At 44.5% G+C, this 20,650-nt stretch overlaps 1 long non-coding RNA gene across 1 annotated transcript in view; it reads left to right on the plus strand.

Moving 5' to 3' along the window:
• Positions 1-312: 312 nt before the first annotated feature.
• Positions 313-20,650, plus strand: part of LOC138247320 (uncharacterized) — a 118,029-nt gene continuing 97,691 nt past the window's right edge. Inside the window, exons 1-2 of the long non-coding RNA XR_011194435.1 lie at positions 313-403; positions 984-1,107. This is a non-coding gene — a long non-coding RNA (uncharacterized lncRNA). The remainder of the gene's footprint in view (positions 404-983; positions 1,108-20,650) is intronic.

Raw genomic sequence — 20,650 nt, forward strand, 5'->3', positions numbered from 1 at the left:
CTTTTATTGGTTCCTGGGCTTGCTCTTTAAAATCTGCTTGCTTTCATTTGTGAAAGGCAATCATAGGTCATGTCTTTCCGGTGTTTAGCCCGCCTACACAGCACTGGGAAACTACTAGAAACATACAAGACTCGATGTTTTGAGCCTGGTTACTTTATCTGTTAATTTTCCCCGCAGCGCACTTGCGCTAGGGTTTACATAGCACGATTGCGCTCCGTTTCTTCATTTTCAATTTCAGCGCGATCTCGCTGCATGTTACATAGCGCAATCGCGCTGTGTTTTTTTTTTTGCCTTTTAATTTGTTTGGCAAGAAAAGTTAGGTTAGGAGTTTACAACGCAAACAGTTCCAACTCGAGCAAATGCGAGCCCTGTTGCATTGAAAATGCTTGTTTCCATTTTGTGGGTAAGTTCATTACGCGCAGTAATCAACCTAAGAGCTAGCTGTTTTTAGACATGGAACACTTTTTTAGCCTTTGAATTCACTAATAAGGGCCACTTCTATTTTGATGCCCAGGCCTATTTTCTGTTACAGACCGACCTTGATTGTAGCTCATGTCCAACGTGCAAAAAAAAATGCAACTGCATAGCAGTGAAAATCAAGCATTGGTCTCTACATACAGAAGCAGAGGAGGAGGCAAAGCCATAGTGGGAATGTGTGGGGTCCAATAAACCATTTTACTGGGCAAACTAACAGAAAAATAAAGAAGCAGTGACATAGCAAAAAGCTTTGGATTTTGTAAAGTACATGAACAGAGATTCACAACATATGGAGGACATGCCTAGCTACTTGCGTTCAACCATACAGACAGACAAGCATGCACAACCAATGAACACTGATGCAGGCATGCATTTGTGCAAATGAAGAGACACACTGACACACCTGCAAGCATGTAGTTGTGTGTGTCTGGGTGTTAGGTGTGTTGTGTATGTTGTCAACCGAAAGCCCACAGGCATACACCTTACAATGTTTCTTTTTTTTGCAGCACCTTGGTAGCCCTGTTAACATATGAAGGGACTTATCTGAGTACTGAGGCTATACCGCTGTCCGAATTGAACCTGAGGAGGGTTCCCCAGAACCCACCCCCCAACAATGCCCAGAATGTGAAGGTACCCTTCCACTTAAGCTTTATTTTTATTTGTTTATTAGAACACAGGAGCCGAATGCCCGAGTCCTAAAATGGAAACCACATTTCTGTTCATGTTGCGGCCAGCCAATCAGCCCATATGTTTTTGCCCTCATGGTACTGTAATACTCTGTGGTAGTACTGTGAAGGTACTACGGATTGACATATTTATGAATTCTGAACTTTACATTTGCAAAAACTACTAAACGGATTAACGCCAAATCATTAAAAAAGTGCTTTCTGGGCAAAGATCTAGCTTTCTGCCAACTTTTGTGTAATTCAGTTTAAAATTCCTATGGGAAATTGCATGTGATAAACATGTTTTGAATAACCCTCTTTTTCTTGACCAGAACTTGAAGGATGATCCCAAAACGTTCTAAAGAGAAGCTGAGGCAGATTAGCCCTTTTTTTCAAGTTGCAGTAGGATTTATGAAATGGCACGCAAGTGTTATGAGCAAGCCAATAAATCAATTTTCCATGTAAGCTAGGTCCCAACTATAGCTACACAGTGGTGAGAGCCACTATGTAATATGTATAGATATACATGCAAGTCTATATATATATGTCTTTACATGTATGCATATAAAAGATAGATAGATAGATAGATAGATAGATAGATAGATAGATAGATAGATAGATAGATAGATAGAAACACTTTGATTTATAAAGCTGATTAAGATAATGCTAACATTTTAGCCCACATTTGTTTCAAGTTTTCTTTTATTCATAAATGACACTCTCCAAAGAAAATGAGAAAATTTGAGTACACTAGCTCAATCTGCCACAGGACACAAGTTGTCCCTCACTGATGAGGCCTTGGAACATATCTGGGATTGTCTGTGTTTCCTAGAAGTTCAAGCTAGACTGTCCATTTTGTGGTAAAGTCAGGGCTGACTTTCATATGGTTAGTCCCTATCTGTATCAGTAGAAATAATTAAGAAATGGTGGACTAACTTGTGGCCCAAAGAAATGAGCAGTGAGTGAGAATAATTCACTTAGTCCATACATCACCTTTTAATTTTTTTGAAGCTCATTTTACAGGAAAACTACCCGTGGATCACCAGAGCAAATATATTGAATGAAATTCACAAACCTTATGCACTATCTGGAAACTTCATAGAAACTTTGATCATAATAATGTACAATTTATAGTAGAATTAAAGTAGAATTAAAATGCAAGCACATTTGAAATCATCGTTCCCTGGATTGAAATATCAGTAGGAAAACCTAAAGATAAACCTCCTCATCTAAAATTATTTTTTTCATAACTATATAGATCTGGGATGAAAAGATAAAGTCTAATGGACCAATTTATTTACCAAGCATAATATGGAAGCTTTTTCCAATAGATGAGTTTTGACAAATTACCAGTAATACAATTTCAAAGGGGCAATAATATCTTTTGTTGGGTTTTGGATAGATCACTAATAAACAGGTTATTTATTTTCATTTCTTAATGTAAGTGATCCATGGGGATTCGTTTGAATTCTTCATATAATATTATATTTTGTCTCTAGAAGACAATCTTGTGGTTTGCCAACATTTTAGCCAACCTAAAGGGCATCACAATTAAGAACATATTTAAATAGGAGGTAGCTTTGTTACACTCTCAGGGGAATTAAAGAAATGCATTTTGAAGTAACCTCTTGAAATATACTCTCTCAGCAACAAACCTCTCTGAAGAAATAAAACCCAGTACTTTGTTGCAATACAGCAAATGAGCCAGATTTAGGTTTACTCACATCTATGATAAAAAATATAGATTGGGTTGGGCATCAGACGTTTTATAAAGCACCTATTATGCTCCACTAACACGAATGAATGATTGCCACTTCAATGACTTCGTATTTTTATTTTAAGGAACAGCCAAACAACCAAGTAGTCACATACCTCACCATTTTTCAATGTGTTCCTGCTGTCAGAAAGAATTGTTTTCTTGAAGAGTTTTGGCCACCGCCGTTATCTTAGTTTTTGTGGTATATGTTTACATTTTCACGTGACAATATTTCATTAAGTAAAAATTGGAGAACATGTTCAGTCTGTGGTAAAATTACCATATCATTGAGGTCCAATAGCGACCATATCTAGTGCCCTCTCTCAGTATATGTGACTAAAGAGGTCGAATGCGACGCATGTTCATTAATAATCATGTTAAACAAAGTAAATGCAAGGACTAAGTCTTGCCTAATTCCCCAGTTTACTGGAAACTCACCAGCAGTGCTGCCCTTGCATCAAAAACGTCTACCTCTCGTTTCTATCTTGAGTTGTCTAAAAGGAATTTTAAAAAAACGATAGGCCTTGTTAAGCAAATGAGTCTCACAGTGTTACTCTGTTGCTGCTTGCCCCATGCACCACTCACGCTGCACCAGTGGTGGACCTGTCAGCATCAGGGTCATCTTCCCTCAAACCTTTTCCCTTCTTCCTCCTATTTGTCTGAATTTGTTTCTGCTGGCCTTAGGACTCTGTGCACTTTGCCATTGCTAACCAGTGCTAAAGTGCTTGTGCCCACTTCCTAAAATTTGGTAAAATAGCTTACACCTGATTGGCATATTTAATTTACATATAAATCCCTAGTCAAGTGATATGCTATATACCCAGTGCTCTGTAAATTAAATGCCACTAGTGGGACTGCAGCACTTCTTTTGCCACCCACTCAAGTAGCTCCTAAAAAAAGTCTCAGGTCTGCCTTTGCCGCCTCCTAGCAGTTTTAAACTGCCAATTCGACTAGGTGTTAAAACCATCTTGCCAAGTCGAAAACACCTTTTTTTTTTTTACATATGTCATCCCTAAGGTAGGCCCTCAACAGGCCCATACAGAAAGGTGCATTGTAATGAAAAGGTTGGAAATGCATTTTCAAGTTTTATATGTACTGGTAGTGAAAAGTTCACACATTTGTTTTTCACTACTAATAAGCCTATCTTTCCCATAGGATTACATTGGGTTACCTTATTACATTTAGTAAGTGCTTACGTTTGATTGTTTGGGAAAGTCATGTTTTGTATCTGAGGAATTGTAATTAAAACCCCTCTTTAATCATAAAGTCAGATTTTAAGTCACAATTCAAAAAATTCCACTTTAAGATAGATGTCGATTTCCTGACCCAGCCATTTGGTGCCTGCTTGGTCTTTGTATGTTCCTTCCAGACAGTCACACAATAGAAGGAGTAGATGTGCCTGGATAGGCCATCTCAAGCAGGATGGGGGTTGAGCTGTCCCCAGCACCAGTAACACATTAATAGACTGAGCCCTGCTCTCACCACAAAAAATAACTTCACACCAGCCCATTGTGCATGCAACCAGGTTGGAGCCAAGGCAGGATTGAAGTAGATTCCAGACACGTTTGTGGGGGGAAGCCTCCAGATGTTTCTCCCACTTCAAAGAAGGCACGAAGAATAAAAAGGGAACTTTCAAACCCACTCTTCAGTTCTCTCCCAGACCTGCAGAAGGACTCTGAGAGACCTGCCTGCTACTGCGGCCTGCTGTGTACTTCAAAATGACTGGTCTGCTGCACTAGGCAGGACACCTCTGCTGCCCGAAGCCTACTCTGAGCCCCAGAAGTCTGCCTTGCTGCATGAGCATTGTTTTTCTCCTCGAACTCAGGACTTCCAGAAGTGACTCCAAGGGCTAGGTGGCTGGCCTCCTGATCAGAGCCTACGGCACAGAAAAGGCTCCAATCACCTTGAACCTGCAGCTACATCCTGTCTGAGTGAGTCCTGGCCCTCCAGGAGGTGCAACTCCAGTCCTGGACCTCTGTAAGTGGTGCTAAAGATACCAGATAGCCCAAATACAAAATTTGAGACTTTCAAAAATATTGAATAAAAAGTGCTTTGGGAACTGAGTGGAAACTGGGATCAACCACCTCGTCCATTGGCCTGACTTCACAGCAGGTCCCGCATACGTGTTTCTCTGCAGCAGCAAATCCTGTTCAGCGGCTCGTTGCAGAAGGGGTATCGGCCTTGTGGAGCCCTCATCATCCATAGCCTTCCAGTTTTGTTCCAATATAGATCTTTGACTTCTAAAAATTAGACTAAGTTTGAACAAAGGAGTCTTCACTGCGACTTCGGCCAGTGGCTCCCCAATGATGACGCCTCCTCCTCTGACACCACCAGCAGCCTTGCTCTGCTGTACTTTACCATCTCAAACAATTTTCAACAACATTTCTTTTAAAGCCGAAGGTAAGCGGAGACCGGGACCAATCCACTTCTTGCATCCGAGCCAGCCATAACTTTCAACTTTGCCCTGGTCTTGCACAACTAGATGTTTGTAGTTTGTGCTTTGATCTTTTAAGTGCTAGCTTTCACTACAGACTTAAAAAAATGTAAACTCCAATTCTACTGTGTGGATCTTTTCATTTTGGTATCAAATAATTTATTACAATTTACTCTGTTTTTCTAAATGTGAGTGGGATTTTTCTTGTGTTGTGTTTTCACTTTATTACTGTTTGTGTGCAGCATAAATACTTTACACATTGCCTCTAAGTTAAGCCTGACTGCTTGTGTGCCAATCTACCAGAGAGATAAGCCCATGTTAATTTAGTGGTTTTAGTGGTTCACCCTGACGATGATTGTGGCAGTTTCTTGAGAAGGACTCACACCCTCCTTAACCAACAACACAAGTTCTCACAACCAACAATAGTGGCACTTGTGAGTGCGTGGTCAGCTGTACCTTTTTCTTCACTTGTGAGGAATGGACTGGGCTGAGTGACTACGCGAGTGATACCTGGTGGTGGGAGGTCATTCAGAGACTAATCCAAATGAACATTAGTAGCCGTATTTACTTTTGCAACCCAACCCAAATCATCATAGAGCTATTGTCCTTCTGTCTTATGTCAGGAAGAACCAGCGCTCAATAGACTATTTAAAGTCAAATATTCTATTTTTTCTTAGTGTTGCAATTCTGTACCTTCTATGTCTTGTGTCACTGTCAATGCTCTTTTTGAAATACATGTAACTGTTTCTTGCACGTGCTTGTCTTCTGTGTGTCTCATTATTCTTTTGTGTGCCCCTTAATTTTTGCCAGACTCTTTAATGAGGTTTATTCCTTTTTGTTACATTACAATGTGTGACATTATCATTGCAGAGAAACAGTTATCATAAGCTTATTGTGAGTGATATAAGCATTATAGAGAAATAAGTAACAAAAGCTTAGTGCAGGAGGCTTAGGCTTCGGTTATTCCACAAAGCATTACACAAGTAGCTTTTGAGAGAGAATTATTAAGCAGTGACACCATGCATGGTTTGGGTCCTGATGCATGTTTTGTGCACCCCATTTAATTGTGCTGGTTATTGTTGCATTTTTCTTTTCTAAATGTATTTTTGTAAATCTTTGGCTGCTCACTGGTCTTTGAATGATATTTGGGAGCATCTTCCAAGGAGGAGTCACCGCTGATGTATGTTGTTTTATTTTTCTTGGACAGTTGATCCCCTGTAATCATAACCATACCCCCTTTTTTAGTGAGTCAGCAAGGTGGTGTCAGGAGAAGGCCTTCTTTTGAATTTTTCCAAAGTTTAAGCCTGAAATCAAGTCACATCTTAAGACAATGCACCACTCAATGAACAGTATTGAATTCCTGTTTAAAGTCAAATAAAAGCAGAAAAAATGCTCCTTCCTTTAAGTTTACATATTTATAATATAGTGATTTGAAACAGAAGAACTTCTCTGCAGTGCCAAAGTCCTCCTGGAAACTTGGTGGCTAGGATCCAAAACTGTCTTTGCCCAGTGCCAGACCTTAATTCTATTTAGTATTTTGAGGATTCACATGTCTTTATAAAACACCATTCAGAGCTTCATTACTGAGGGAGCTATCTCAGTATGGCACTGTTGATTGTGGCCTATTGGTTCTAATGTGATTTAAGTGGTCAGTGATATTGAGCACATTCATTCTATGTAGGATGGTTGTTTTAATTTTTTTTTAAATAAAATAATAGTAGTACTGCTCTTTTATTCTTCATGTATTAATGTACTGTGCAGTTTATGTGAATAATTAATTAAATTTGTGAAATATATTTTTTAAATGTGTCTTTACTATACATTTTATTAACTAGTACAGATAAACATGTTTTATTGCATTGCGTAGTACTGTATTATATCTAGTAGCAACTTACTAATACCTTAATCAAGAGATCATGTAGATAGTTACATCATGTCTCCATGGCACACTTATAAACTGTCTTGATATGCAGCTGCTTACTGCTTTCTGGGAATCCAGATGTGTCCAAAATATTATTGATGATCTTCACATTGCACGGAGTCCAAAGCCCAACATCTGAGAAAAAGACAGCAACGGATATCCAACCTATGACAAAATTTTGGCCTGAGAAGATTTTACTTACTGAATATCCAAAGGGTGGACTGTCTTCCTTTTAATAACTAGGCTGATACCTTTGAAGGACTGAAAGCCCACCCAGTTGTGAAAATGTGCCTTCAACAGAACCTTCAAATGCCCATTCATCCTTAAAAGAAAAGGTTTTAGACATTTTGCTGTGATTTTCCAGAGCAACTCATTTGAAAAGACACCTTAGATTTCATGTGTTTGGGCAGCTTCATTGTTGCTCTTTCTCTTTTCATCCTGCAAATTCATCTAACTCCTCACTGTTTCATGGCTAATCGAAGCATTGTGGTCAAATATGTTTTACAGCCCTTTTAATTTTTTGGGTCCTTACATCTCACCCACCCTGATTCAGACCAATAGATTCACAAAATAGCTTCTTCTCTGCTTGAAAAAGGACCTGCCAAAGCGTTTCTTGAGCCAGGGAATCCACCATAATTTGACTCGCATTCTTCTTTGTCTGGAGGTATACCTCTATATTAAATCTCACTCCTGCACTAATTTTGTTTATTTCTTCTATCTACATTTTCTGTTGATACCATCCAAGTAGGAGTTTGTGCTGAGTTTGTGGTTCAGGAACACAGCATCCTTCAGGTTTTGTTGTGCCACATTTCTCGCTCTTTGGTCTTTTTAAAACACCATCATCTTGGTGCTGTTGGTCCTCACTTAGCTAACTAAATTTGGTAGGCTTCAGGATTAAAAACAAATTGGGGCAAGTGAAAGTGCCAGACGTATTAAGCGTTTTTTCACTTACAAACAACCCGATTTGTAGAATTGGACTGTTTGAGATTGCAAAAAGGCATTTAGATATGTACAAAACCCAAATTGCTATTCGGTAACACATGACCACATCACAATTTGTGATTGTGTCCAAATACCAATTTAGCATTTGGAAGGGGCATTTTTAGGGTGTCTTTTGTAAATACAGAATCAGAACGGTATGTATTAATTGGTCACAAAACATGAACAGTTTACTGGCTACAAACATGCAGTGCTATTCCATCGCAAATGGGAATGGTTGGCCAGGGACCCTTACCTCTTTGTGAATGTTGACAAAAACATTTTTTGAGTAAGTAATGGTCCTATGGAACACTGCCTACTCATAAAAAATGTTACCTAAACTTTTCATTTTGTTTTGAATGCATCCCATTTCTCTTTAAGGAAAACTGGTTGCATTTAAACAAAACAAACTGTTTTATTTAAAAGCAATTAGAGACATCACAAGAAGACTATCCTTGTGATAGCTGAGATTACTAGTGGGTTGCAATTTGGTATCTACATCATTAATATTATTGAGATAGGTCCAATTGTAACCCCTATTAGAAATTGAACTGACCAATTAGAACATAGGTTGGTTTGCAACTCATCACACAAATTGCGACCAGTATTTTGCGACCTCTACTAAACCCTCTTTCCACTGGCTGGTTTGAAATGTATAAACACTGACACTCTCCCAGATCTGAGGATGGGAGTACCTACCAGGAAAGAGGAGTACTAAAATGCGTTGAGGGCCTGGGCAGAAGCCCATTCACAAGAGAATGTTTTGGTGGAGGAGTCCAAGGATGGCTCCTGAGCAGATTCACCAATAGCAGTGGGGGTGACACTCCTGGGTTTGTGGCCCTTGCTAAACCAGGGAGCAGTGTCTCAAGTTACAGCCTGACCGCAGAGGAAAGGCTTGAGGAGAGAGAGATTCAACTGCAATTGGCAAGGTTAAACATGGAGGCAGAGGAGAGGAAGGCTGAGCGAGAAGCCAAACAAGCTGAGGCTGCAGCTAAGAGGGCCTTGGCTGAAAAGAAAGTACTTGTGGCTCATGAACTAAGTCTAAAAGAGCTGGACCACAAGTATAGGCATTCTGAGTCCAGCTGTGATGGTGTCAGCATACATACAGGACCTGCTGGAGACAAAAAGGTTTGTATACCCAGAGATGTGGTTGGAGATGACATTGACAAATGGTTTGATGCCTTTGAAGTTGCACTAAGGGCTTATGGGGTTCCTGAAGAGCAATGGGGGGTGGGCTTGTGGAAACATGTACCAGCAATTGGGAGGGACACACTCCTCTCATTAGAGAAGGAGGACCAGAACACATACCTGCTCATGAAAGCCTATTTAATTTTTTTAATTTTTAATTTTTTTAATTTTTAATTTTTTTAACTTTTTTTAATTGCAAAGTTTGTGCTGACCCCTGAAAAGTATTGCCAGAAATTCGGGGACAATGTCAAACTTTCCCACCAAACTTGGGTCGATTTTTATGATTCTTCTAGCAAGGCACTGAATGGATGGGTGCAGGGCAGTAAAGTAAATGATTATAACGGTTTATTTGATTTGTTCCTGAGAGAGCATATGCTCAGTATTATTTTTATAGAGTTACTCCAGACCCTGATTGACAGTAAGATGACTGATCCCAGGAAGCTTGCTGAGGAAGCGGACCTCTGGGCTAGCACCTGAGTGTCCAAAAAGGTTTCTGGGGGGGCACCCATAAAGGTGGTCAGTGTTCCCACCAGAAGAAAGGGGGGGGGGACTTTAAAATAAGGAGTTCTCAAAAGACTCACAAAATAATTCCCAAGGTGATAGTGGTAACCAGTCCCAGCCTAATTTTAAAAAGAAACCAGGGTGAACTAAGTGTGGTCACTCCAAGGGCAACCCCAAGTGTCCCAGGAGGGCACAGCCCCCCACTAGAGGGCAGATACCTGGGTTGGCTAGTGTAGCGCTCAAGGAGGCGGTAGTCCCAGATAGCTTTGGGGAATAGATAGAGGTAACCCTAGTGTGCCTGACGGATGCAAAGATGGTGCCAAAAGCCCACATGCCTGCCAATACTTCTAAGTATAGGCAGTGGGTCATCATCAATGGGCAATGGTTGAAGGCTCTGCGTGACACAGGAGCCAGCATGACTACTGCCAGGGGTCAGCTGGTATCAGCAGAGCAGTTCCTCCTGAAAACATTCCACCAGAGCTACTGGTAACTCTGGTTCCCTTGGAGTGGGCGGGCCTTGGGTACTCTAAAAAAAAGCTGTGAGTCCTGCCATGCCTGTAGATTATTAGGCAATGACATTGAGCACACTACCTGGAAGGAAGTAGAGATAAGGTCTCACTTGGAAATGTTGGGATTACCTGAGTGGGTCTGCATGACCACAAGGTCCATGGCTGCCCGGGAGGTAGTATAGGGCGTTTGGAGCCTGGAAGAATGGCACAGACAGCTGCCAAGGAGAGGGGCAAGGGGTGCGGAAACGAGTCCCAGAAGTTCCTGCGTGGTTGACTGGGGTCCCTGAGGAGGAGGCTCCTGAGCCAACTGGGGAGGACATTGCTGCCCTAGGTGACCTGCCTGAGCTTGCTGGCTGGCAAGTTGAGGGTTGGCCCACCAGGGAAAAATTCTGCAAGGCGCATAAAGAGTGCCCCATTCTTGAGGGTTTGAGGCAACAGGCCTCAGCTGAAGCTGGAGGTGACGCCTCTGTTGTTCACCTTATATATTTGGAGAATGATCTCCTCTACAGTGAGCCTAAGGTACCGGAGGCTGGGGCAGCACATGTGCTGGTGGTCTGCCAGTGTTACTGGGCCTTCCTATTGGGCCTGGCTCACGACATTCCCCTGGAAGGACATTTAGGGCAAGACAGGCCCCTTGTTAGGATTGTCACCCACTTTTATTGGTCCCCAATGTGGACAGCCTCAGATACATTCTGTATGTCCTGTCCTACCTGCCAGGCCAGTCAGAAGACACGGAAAAGGCTCAAGGCCCCCCTGATCCCATTCCTCGTCGTTGGCACCCCTTTCGAAAGGGTGGGTATAGACATTATTTGTTCATTGGACCCCAGAACTGCCCTAGGCAACAGGTTTATCCTGGTTTTGGTAGGCCATGCCACTCCCTCAGGATGTGGTCAGCGACATGTTGGCCCTCCGCAACCAGATGCAACACTTCTGGAAAAAGGACAAGAGCAACCTCGAGGCAGGCAAGAGGTGATGAAACGCTGGTACGACCTGAAGGCCACCCTGGTGGAGTTTCAGCCTGGAAACAAGGTTTGGGTAATGGAGCCAGTAGAGCCTTGGGCTCTTCAGGACCACAGGACTGGCCCTTTGCGATCAAGGAATGTAAGGGGGAGGCCACTAATTTAGTGGACCTCCAGTTCCCTTGGAGCCCCCTAAGGATGCTCTACGTAAAAAGACTGAAGCCTCATTTTGAGAGGACTGAGGTCAACATGCTTCTGGCAACAGATGAGGGTGTGGAAGAGGAGAGTGAACCTCTCCCCCCTCCTTTCTGCCAAGGAAGGTGATGGGTCAGTGGAGGGTGTCAATCTCTCTGACTCTCTGAACCTGGACTAGCGAGGGGACTGCTGCCAGTTACTGCAGCAGTACTTCTCCCTGTTTTCCTTCACCCCTGGTCTAGCACACTTGTGTGTCCATGATATTGACACGGGAGACAGGTCCCCCTGTAAAGAACAAAATGTACAGGTTGTCAGACACAGTGAAGGCCAGCATTAAGGAGGAAGCTGCTAAGATGCTCGCTCTCGGGGTTATTGAGAAGTCCAGCAGTCCCTGGTCCAGCCCTGAGGTGCTGGTTCCAACGGCTGCTGCACCCAGTGCTAAGCCAGAAATTAGGTTCTGCATGGACTACCAGGGTCTCAATACTGTCATAAAGACAGATGCTCACCTCATCCCCCAAGCTGATAAGCTCATAGACAGGCTAGACGCTGTCAAATTCCTCAGTACTTTTGATCTCAGATCAGGGTACATGCAGATCACCTTGACTGAGGGGGCTAAAGAGAGATCCGCTTTTGCTACTCCTGAAGGCCATTACCAGTTCAAAGTGATGCCCTTTGGATTGAAGAATGCCCCTGCTACCTTCCAACGGTTGGTTAATGGAGTCCCAGCTGGTAAGGATGCGTTCTGTGCAGCCTAGTTAGCTGAAATTGTCGTCTACAGTTCCAGCTGGGAGGAACACCTGCTCCAACTCCACAAGATGCTCCAGGCCCTACAACAGGCAGGCCTGACAATCAAGGCCAGTAAGTGCCAGATTGGGCAGTGTTTTGTGGTATACTTGGAACACCTAGTAGGTGGTGGCAAGATGCAGCCCATCCAGTCCAAGATTGAGACAATCACGGCCTGGCAACCACCTAGAACCCAAACAGAAGTGAGAGCCTTTTTAGGCCCCACTGGATACTTCTGTAGGTTTGCTAAGGGTTATGGCACCATAGTGATCCCCTTAACAGAATTTACTTCCAAAAAGCAGCCTAGGTTGGTGAACTAGACAGAGGCTTGTAAGAAAGCCTTTGACTGTCTAAAGGAAGCCATGTGCATGGCACCCATGCCCAGGGCCCCTGACTATTCCAAGGATTTAATTGTGCAGACAGACGCTTCAAAAGCATGTCATAGGGGAAGTTTTAGCACAGCTGAATGAGGAGGACCTAGACCAACCAGTAGCCTTTATTAGCAGAAGGCTATTACCACAGGAGCGGAGGTGGAGCGCCATAGAAAGAGAAGCATTTACTGTGGTCTGGGCACTGAAGAAGCTGAGACCCTACCTGTTTGGGACTCATTTCTTGGTTCAGACAGACCACAGGCCCCTCAGATGGCTCATGCAGATGAGAGGTGAAAATCCTAAACTCCTGAGGTGGTCCATTTCCCTACAGGGGATTGACTTTACGGTGGAGCATCGCCCGGGTACTGACCACTCCAATGCTAATGGTCTCTCCAGATACTTCTGCCTTAGCGAATAGAGTTCCTAAGGGGTTGGGTAGCACTCCCCACTTTCAGCTGGGGGGACACATGATAGACCTGATAGCCTTAGTGTGGTCAGCCCCCAACTTTTTGCCTGTCTCCCTCCACTTTTCTGAGACTGTTTTTTCTGGTTTTAGGACTCTGCACACTTTACCACTGCTAACCAGTGCTAAAGTGCATATGCTCGCTCCCTTAAACATGGTAACATTGGTTCATTCCCAACTGGCATATTTGATTTACTTGTAAGCCCCTAGTAAAGTGCACTACATGTGCCCAGGGCCTGTAAATTGAATGCTACAAGTGGACCTGCAGCACTGGTTGTGCCACACACATAAATGGCCCCTTGGCCATGCATCAGGCCTGCCATTACAAGGCCTCTGTGTGCAGTTTCACTGCCACTTCGACTTGGCATTTAAAAGTACTTGCCAAACTTTAAACTCCCCCTTTTCTACATATATGTCAACCCTAAGGTAGGCCTAGGTAACACATAGGACAGGGTGCTATGTAGGTAAAAGGCAGGACATGTACATGAGTGTTTTATATGTCCTGATAGTGGAAAACTCCTACATTCATTTTCCACTACTGTGAGGCCTTCTCCTTTCATAGAATAGCATTAGGACTACCTTTATATACTGTTTGAGTGGTGGATTCTGATCAGAAATGAGTAACCAGGTCATATTTAGTATGGCCAGAACGGCAATAGAAATTCCTGCTTATTGGTGAGGTTGGATTTTATATTACTATTTTAGAAATACCACTTTTAGAAAGTGCAAAATAACAGTTGATGGAAGGAATGCAGAACAAATCAAACATTCGCCCCCATCACCTGGAGGACCTGGCTTGGCAGTTCAGGCTGGACTATTCTCATGAGGGACAGGGTCAAAACTGATTTGCATATGGCTGTGTCCAAACTGGGGAACCATAGTGAGCAAAAAAACTATGGATTAAACCCAGATTTTTGTAACTGGGGGCGAATGTTTGCATTGTTCAGCATTCTGTCCATCATCTGTTCTTTTTGCATTTGTTGCCCGAAGTGGGAAGGGTATGCCCAGGCGTGGGTCCCATGTTCACTGCGCCACTGGATTCAAGCTAGCCTAGCTGATGAAGGGTGATACCCTGAAACCGGTCGTAGGATGCTTGTTTCCGGTCCAGGGAGGACATGTCTTGGCAGTTCGAGCTGGATTGTTCCCATGAGGAACAGGGTCAAGACTGATTTGCATAAGGCTGGGTCCAAACTGGGGTGGCGTGGTAAGCAAAAAAACGATGGATTAAACCTGTCCGTCTGTTGACAGCTCCTTGTGCATTTTACCCAGATAACCACAAACACAGGATACTCAGTCACACCAGCACTCATCTGCATACGGAATGGGTCTTCCTCGGCTGCAAGGGTGGAGGGCTATTTCAAAGCTAGTGGCCTGCCCTCACACAATGGACTGCCTACCGCCTACTGTGGCCCTGGCAGACAGACCTGTACTGAAAGGGAATCTTGTGCACTTCACAACCACTCTTTGAAGTCTCCCCCACTTCAAAGGCATTTTTGGGTCTATAAACTGGGTACCTGGCCCCACCAAATCAGACACTTCTGGACCTGAACCTACAACCTGTCCAGAGGAACTGCCTGGCTGCCCAAAAGACTCATCTGGACTGTTTTACTGAGAAGGACTGCTGCCCTGCTGTTGCCCACTGCCCTCTGATGTTGCTAAGAAGTGCTCTCCAAGGGCTTGGTCTCTGTTTCCTGAAGTCTCATGCCCAAAAAGACTTCATCTCTTCAGGAAACTATTTGTGCGTGGAAAATTGATGCACAGCCTGCCAGAAACAATGCACAGTCTGCCTTGCAACAAGAAAATCACCACACAGCCGAACAGGAACTACACACAGCCCTACCAGATCGACATACAGCTGAACCGGAACGATGCAGCCCGACTTCCCGAGTGAAGAATCGATGCAGGCCTACCGTGTGACGGAAAATTCAACACATCGCCATACCAGATCAACACAACGCTTGTGACTGCATCCCGCACGCTCAGGATTTCCCCCTACCGTCCCTGAGCATAAAAAAGATCCCTGCATCGCAGTGACTAACCACGACTGCGTGCCAGAAATTGACGCAAAGCCCCTTGCAGCGTGTAAAGTAACAATGCATTGTCTGTGCAGAACTTGAAATTCTGACGCACACCCTATTTTTCCACGGATCTCCTCCTCTGCAGTCTCTGAGCGTGTTATTTTTTAAATGGAATCAGCTACTTTGTGCAAACAGGAGACAACTGTTGATTTCTTAGTTTTAATACTCTTTTTAATCTTGCAAAAGTGATATCTCAACTTTTGCTTATTGATCCTTTATCGTTTTGACCTTAATTTAACCAGATAAATATATATTTTTTTTAAGCTGTGTGGTGTATGTTTGTGGTGTTTTCACTGTGTTACTGTATGATTTACTCTACAAATACTTTACACATTGCCTTATAAGTTAAGCCTGACTGCTCAGTGCCAAGCTACCAGAGGGTGGGCACAGGATAATTTGGATTGTGTGTGACTTTCCCTGAATAGGATTGTGGTCCCTATTTGGACAAAGGTGACTATCTCTGCCAACTAGAGACCCCATTTCTAACAATGTGCCAACACAATTACAAAACGTAGTACACTGGTTCAATCCTGATAATATCTGGGAGAAGAATTTAACACTCCCTCCTGATGCTACACCCAAGAAGTTAATGATGTGAAGCACAAGCTTCCCACATCTATTCAGACAGATGGAACATTTTGAGGGTATTCAAAGCCATCCTAAAAAGCCTCCATTTAGTTCTGATATTCCACTTTGGTCAATGAAGTCATTCAGAGACATCAAAAACAATATGTCAATAGCTAACTTTCAGGGGGATGGTGGACAGTGGGAGACTCATTCCTAAATGAAAGGTTTCTCACTTACTACCAAGTGCAAGTTTCTTTTGGACTAGGTCTCTGCCAATGTGTACACCACCCACAATTAGCATAGGTAACCATAGAGCCCTGGATCATTGTCAGAGTTGAGTTAATAATTAAAAATAGTGTTTATTTTGTGTGTTTACATTAGCATAATTAGCTACAAAATTATTTTTATGGGCCTTTGCCTGTGTGCAATGACAGATGAATAAAATGGAGCATTTAAAAGTTGCACAGATAAGTTCCCAGCATGTATTTTTCTTTTTCTTTTCTGCGTTTGTTTCTTTTCATAAAACTGTCAAAATGGGATTCATTTTGTAGTGTTGTTTACTTGTACTATATCTAGCTGTGGGCTCTGAAGGAAGCCATGTCTGAGATATTCTAGTAATGTTGCAATAATCAAGGCTGTTGCTGCCTGCAGCCACAATTGTATTGTTCTTTTAACCCCTCGGGTGCTGTGGACGTAATGGTTACGTCCTGGGCAGCACCGCTCAGGTGCCCAGGACGTAACCATTACACCCAAACAGGGGCCCACAGGGGAAGCACTAACACTCCCCCCGGGGGCCTGGCACCTCCCTCCCCTTGGCAGGGGTGGAAGTGGAATCCCTTCCACTCCTGCCCCCCGACACCTCCATGGCGTCTGATTACATCAGCGCGCAATTGCACGCTGACCTCATTAGAGACTGCCCCCACCGCGCTGGAAGATCAGCTTCCAGAGCGGTTTGGAGGAGAAATACAAAAGCATTTCTCCTTCGATCACGTGGAGGGGGTGAGAGAGGCATGAAATGAGAAGAAAGGTCTTTCCTCTCCTTTCAAGTCTCTCTCAGCATTTCTGCTGCCCGATTGCGATGCAATCAGGCAGCAGAAATGCCCACTAGACACCAGGGAGTTTTTATTTTTGTTTATAGGATAAGGGTAGCGTCCCGTTGGGCAAGAGTCACTCCCTAGGTTGGGGGGGGCAATATATTTTTAGCCCATTTCCCCCTGGGGGCAGAAACCGCTAGACACCAGGGATCATTTTTTTGTTTTTGTTTTTTTTGTTTTATGCATGTGGGGAGTATGGTCGCTCCCTCGGGGCAATTTTACTTTTAGGCCATTTTTAGACAGATCGGCCTACCTAAACCACTAGACACCAGGGATTTTTTTTTTATACTTGCACATAAGGGGGGTGGCTCCTTGGGCAAGGGCTGCTCCCCAGGGGGGCAATTTATTTTTAGGCCATTTCTGCCCCCCGGGGCAGATGTACCTATTATCATTAGGCTGACCTGGCCCCAGGGGGGCAGAAACCGCTAGACACCACGGATCATTTTGTTTTCTTATTTTATGTGTGTGGGGAGCGACCCCTTAGGCAAGGGTCACTCCCTTGGGGGCAAATTTGCTTTTATGCCATTTCTGCCCCCCTTGGGAGCAGATGGGCCTATTTTTATTAGACCAATCTACCCTGAAGGGGGCAGAAACCACTAGACACCAGGGAGTTTTGTTTTTTATTTATGTTTATACATAAGGGGAGTGGCCCCTTGGGCAAGGGACGTTCCCCAAGGGGACAAAATATTTTTAGGCCTTTTCTGCCTACCCTGGGGGCAGATCGGCCTATTATAATTAGACTGATCTCCCACCGGGGGGGGGAATAAACCTCTAAACAACAGGGATATATATTTTTTTATGATTACTTTTTTTAATACATGGGGAGCGACACCTTAGGCAAGGGTCGCTCCCATTGGGGGTTGTTAGAAATGGGGTCTTTGGTTGACAGTCAGGTTACCCCCTGTTCAAGCAAGGACCCTCACTCTAGTTAGGATAAAAGAGAGTCACCCTCAGCTAACCCCTGCTTACCCCCTTGGTAGCTTGGCAGAGCAGTAGGCTTAACCTCAGAGTGCTGGGCGTAAAGTATTTGTACCAACACACACAGTAACTTAATGAAAACACTACAAAATGACACAACACCAGTTTAGAAAAATAGGAAATATTTATCTAGACAAAACAAGACCAAAACGACAAAAATCCAACATACACAAGTCAAGTTATGATTTTTTAAAGGTTTAAAATAAAAAGAGTCTTTAGGTAGTTGTAACAACACACTAGCGCTGCTAGCGTGAAAATGTACCTGATTTGCGGCAAAAATAACCCCGCACGGGCGGTGTGTGTCGAAAATAACCCGGCACGGGTATATGCGTCGAAAACAGCTCGGCGAGGCGAGGCGCGTCGAAAAAGCCAGCCACGCGACGGTCCGAAGTCCCGCGGCGCTGGTTGCGATCTCTCAGCCTTCGTCAGCGATGCTGCGCGTCGTTTCTCCTGCTCCGGGCGTCGATTCTCCAGTCGCGTTTCCAGCGGTGTCGTTTCTCAGCTGCGGAGCCGGCGTCGCGTCGTTTTCTCAGCCGCGATCGGATTCGCGTCGATCTTTTCTCCGCACGGTGCTCGGTGCGTGTATTTTTGTCCTTAGGCTGCCAGCCTCTCCTTTCAGGGTCCCAGGAACTGGAAGGGCACCACAGAGCAGAGTAGGGGTCTCTCCAGAGACTCCAGGTGCTGGCAGGAAGAAGTCTTTGCTGTCCCTGAGACTTCAATAACAGGAGGCAAGCTCTACATCAAGCCCTTGGAGATTTCTTCTTCAAGATGGAAGGCACACAAAGTCCAGTCTTTGCCCTCTTACTCTGGCAGAAGCCGCACTGCAGGAAAGCTCCACAAAGCACAGTCACAGGCAGGGCAGCACTTGTTCCTCAGCGATCCGCTCTTCTCCAGGCAGAGGTTCCCCTTGATTCCAGAAGTGTTTCTAAAGTTTGTAAGTTTGGGTGCCCTTCTTATACCCATTTTAGTCTTTGAAGTCACCTTCCTTCAAAGGGGACTCACACCTTCTTGTGAAATCCTGCCTTGCCCAGGCAAGGCCTCAGACACACACCAGGGGGCTGGAGACCGCATTGTCAGAGGCAGGCACAGTCCTTTCAGATGAGAGTGACCACTCCACCCCTCCCTCCTAGCAGAGATGGCTAATCAGGAATGCAGATCACACCCCAGCTCCCTTTGTGTCACTGTCTGGTGTGAGGTGAAAAACAACCCAACTGTCAACTGACCCAGACAGGGAATCCACAAACAAGGCAGAGTCACAGAATGGTTTAAGCAAGAAAATGCTCACTTTCTAAAAGTGGCATTTTCAAACGCACAATCTCAAAATCAACTTTACTAAAAGATGCATTTTTAAATTGTGAGTTCAGGGATCCCAAACTCCACCTGTCCATCTCTTCTCTAGGGGAATCTACACTTTAATCATATTTAAAGGTAGCCCCCATATTATCCTATGAGAGAGAGACAGACCTTGCAACAGTGAAAACGAAATTGGCAGTATTTCACTGTCAGGACATATAAACCACATTACTATATGTCCTACCTTATCCATACACTGCACCCTGCCCTTGGGGCTACCTAGGGCATACCTTAGGGGTGCCTTACATGTAAGGAAAGGGAAGGTTTAGGCCTGGCAAGTGGGTACACTTGCCAAGTCGAATTTACAGTGTAAAAATACACATACAGACACTGCAGTGGCAGGTCTGAGACATGATTACAGAGCTACTTATGTGGGTGGCACAACCAGTGCTGCAGGCCCACTAGTAGCATTTGATTTACAGGCCCTGGCACCTCTAGTGCACATTACTAGGGACTTACTAGTAAATCAAATATGCCAATCATGGATAAACCACTTACATACAATTTAAACAGGAGAGCATATGCACTTTAGCACTGGTTAGCAGTGGTAAAGTGCTCAGAGTTCAAAAGCCAACAGCGACAGGTCAGAAAAATATAGGAGGCAGGAGGCAAAAAAGTCTGGGGATGACCCTGCAAAAGCAAAAGTCCAACACGACCCCCTACCAGCCTAAAGCCAGGGGAGAACAATCAATACCTTGATGTACTTCCCTGATTGGGGCGATAGAACAAGGACCCAGGCCCACAACAGCAGGGGCATGCTCCAGTTCTACGCCTTCCTGACTCCAGTTGGATCCCTCTGTCCATACTCTCAGGGCCCACTAAGCTAACCCATGGGGAACCCTTCTCCACATCTACAGACACCATCTGTGCAACACCTAACTTTACTTTGCTCACAGATGTATTGCAATGGGCAGATAGTACCACCAGGGCCAACACAGTGGTGTTGCCCACTCCACCCCCGGGGTGTGACTCTCGTCCTCCCCCCCCCAGGGGCAACTCTGTCCACCAGGACAGCAAGCCACAGTGGCCCCAGACAACTGTCAGGGATGAGAGCCCGACCTCAGGCCTCTCTAACCACTGTGACTGTGGAGAGTGGGGGGTGGTAGCCCCAGGTGCCTGGCATCCTTTGACCACTCTCTCTTCCACCAGGTCAGGGATGACAACCTGACCCTGGTCCTCCCCTCTGGGGCTCTGTACCCTCCTTGCAGAAGCGGCTCCCCCAGAGTCCAAAACTGTCAGGGTGCTTGTAGAAGCAGTCCTGCACAATTCTTCCATCAGTGCAGGGATGTTAACCTGTAACTGATCCTCCAACCTGGGGTCTGTACCTTCAGGTTGGACCAGGGCCAGGGGTGAGGCTTCCCTCCCCCTGCCCTCTCTTCT

The sequence above is a fragment of the Pleurodeles waltl genome, chromosome 7 (genome assembly GCF_031143425.1).
Source record: "Pleurodeles waltl isolate 20211129_DDA chromosome 7, aPleWal1.hap1.20221129, whole genome shotgun sequence".
NCBI lineage: Eukaryota > Metazoa > Chordata > Amphibia > Caudata > Salamandridae > Pleurodeles > Pleurodeles waltl.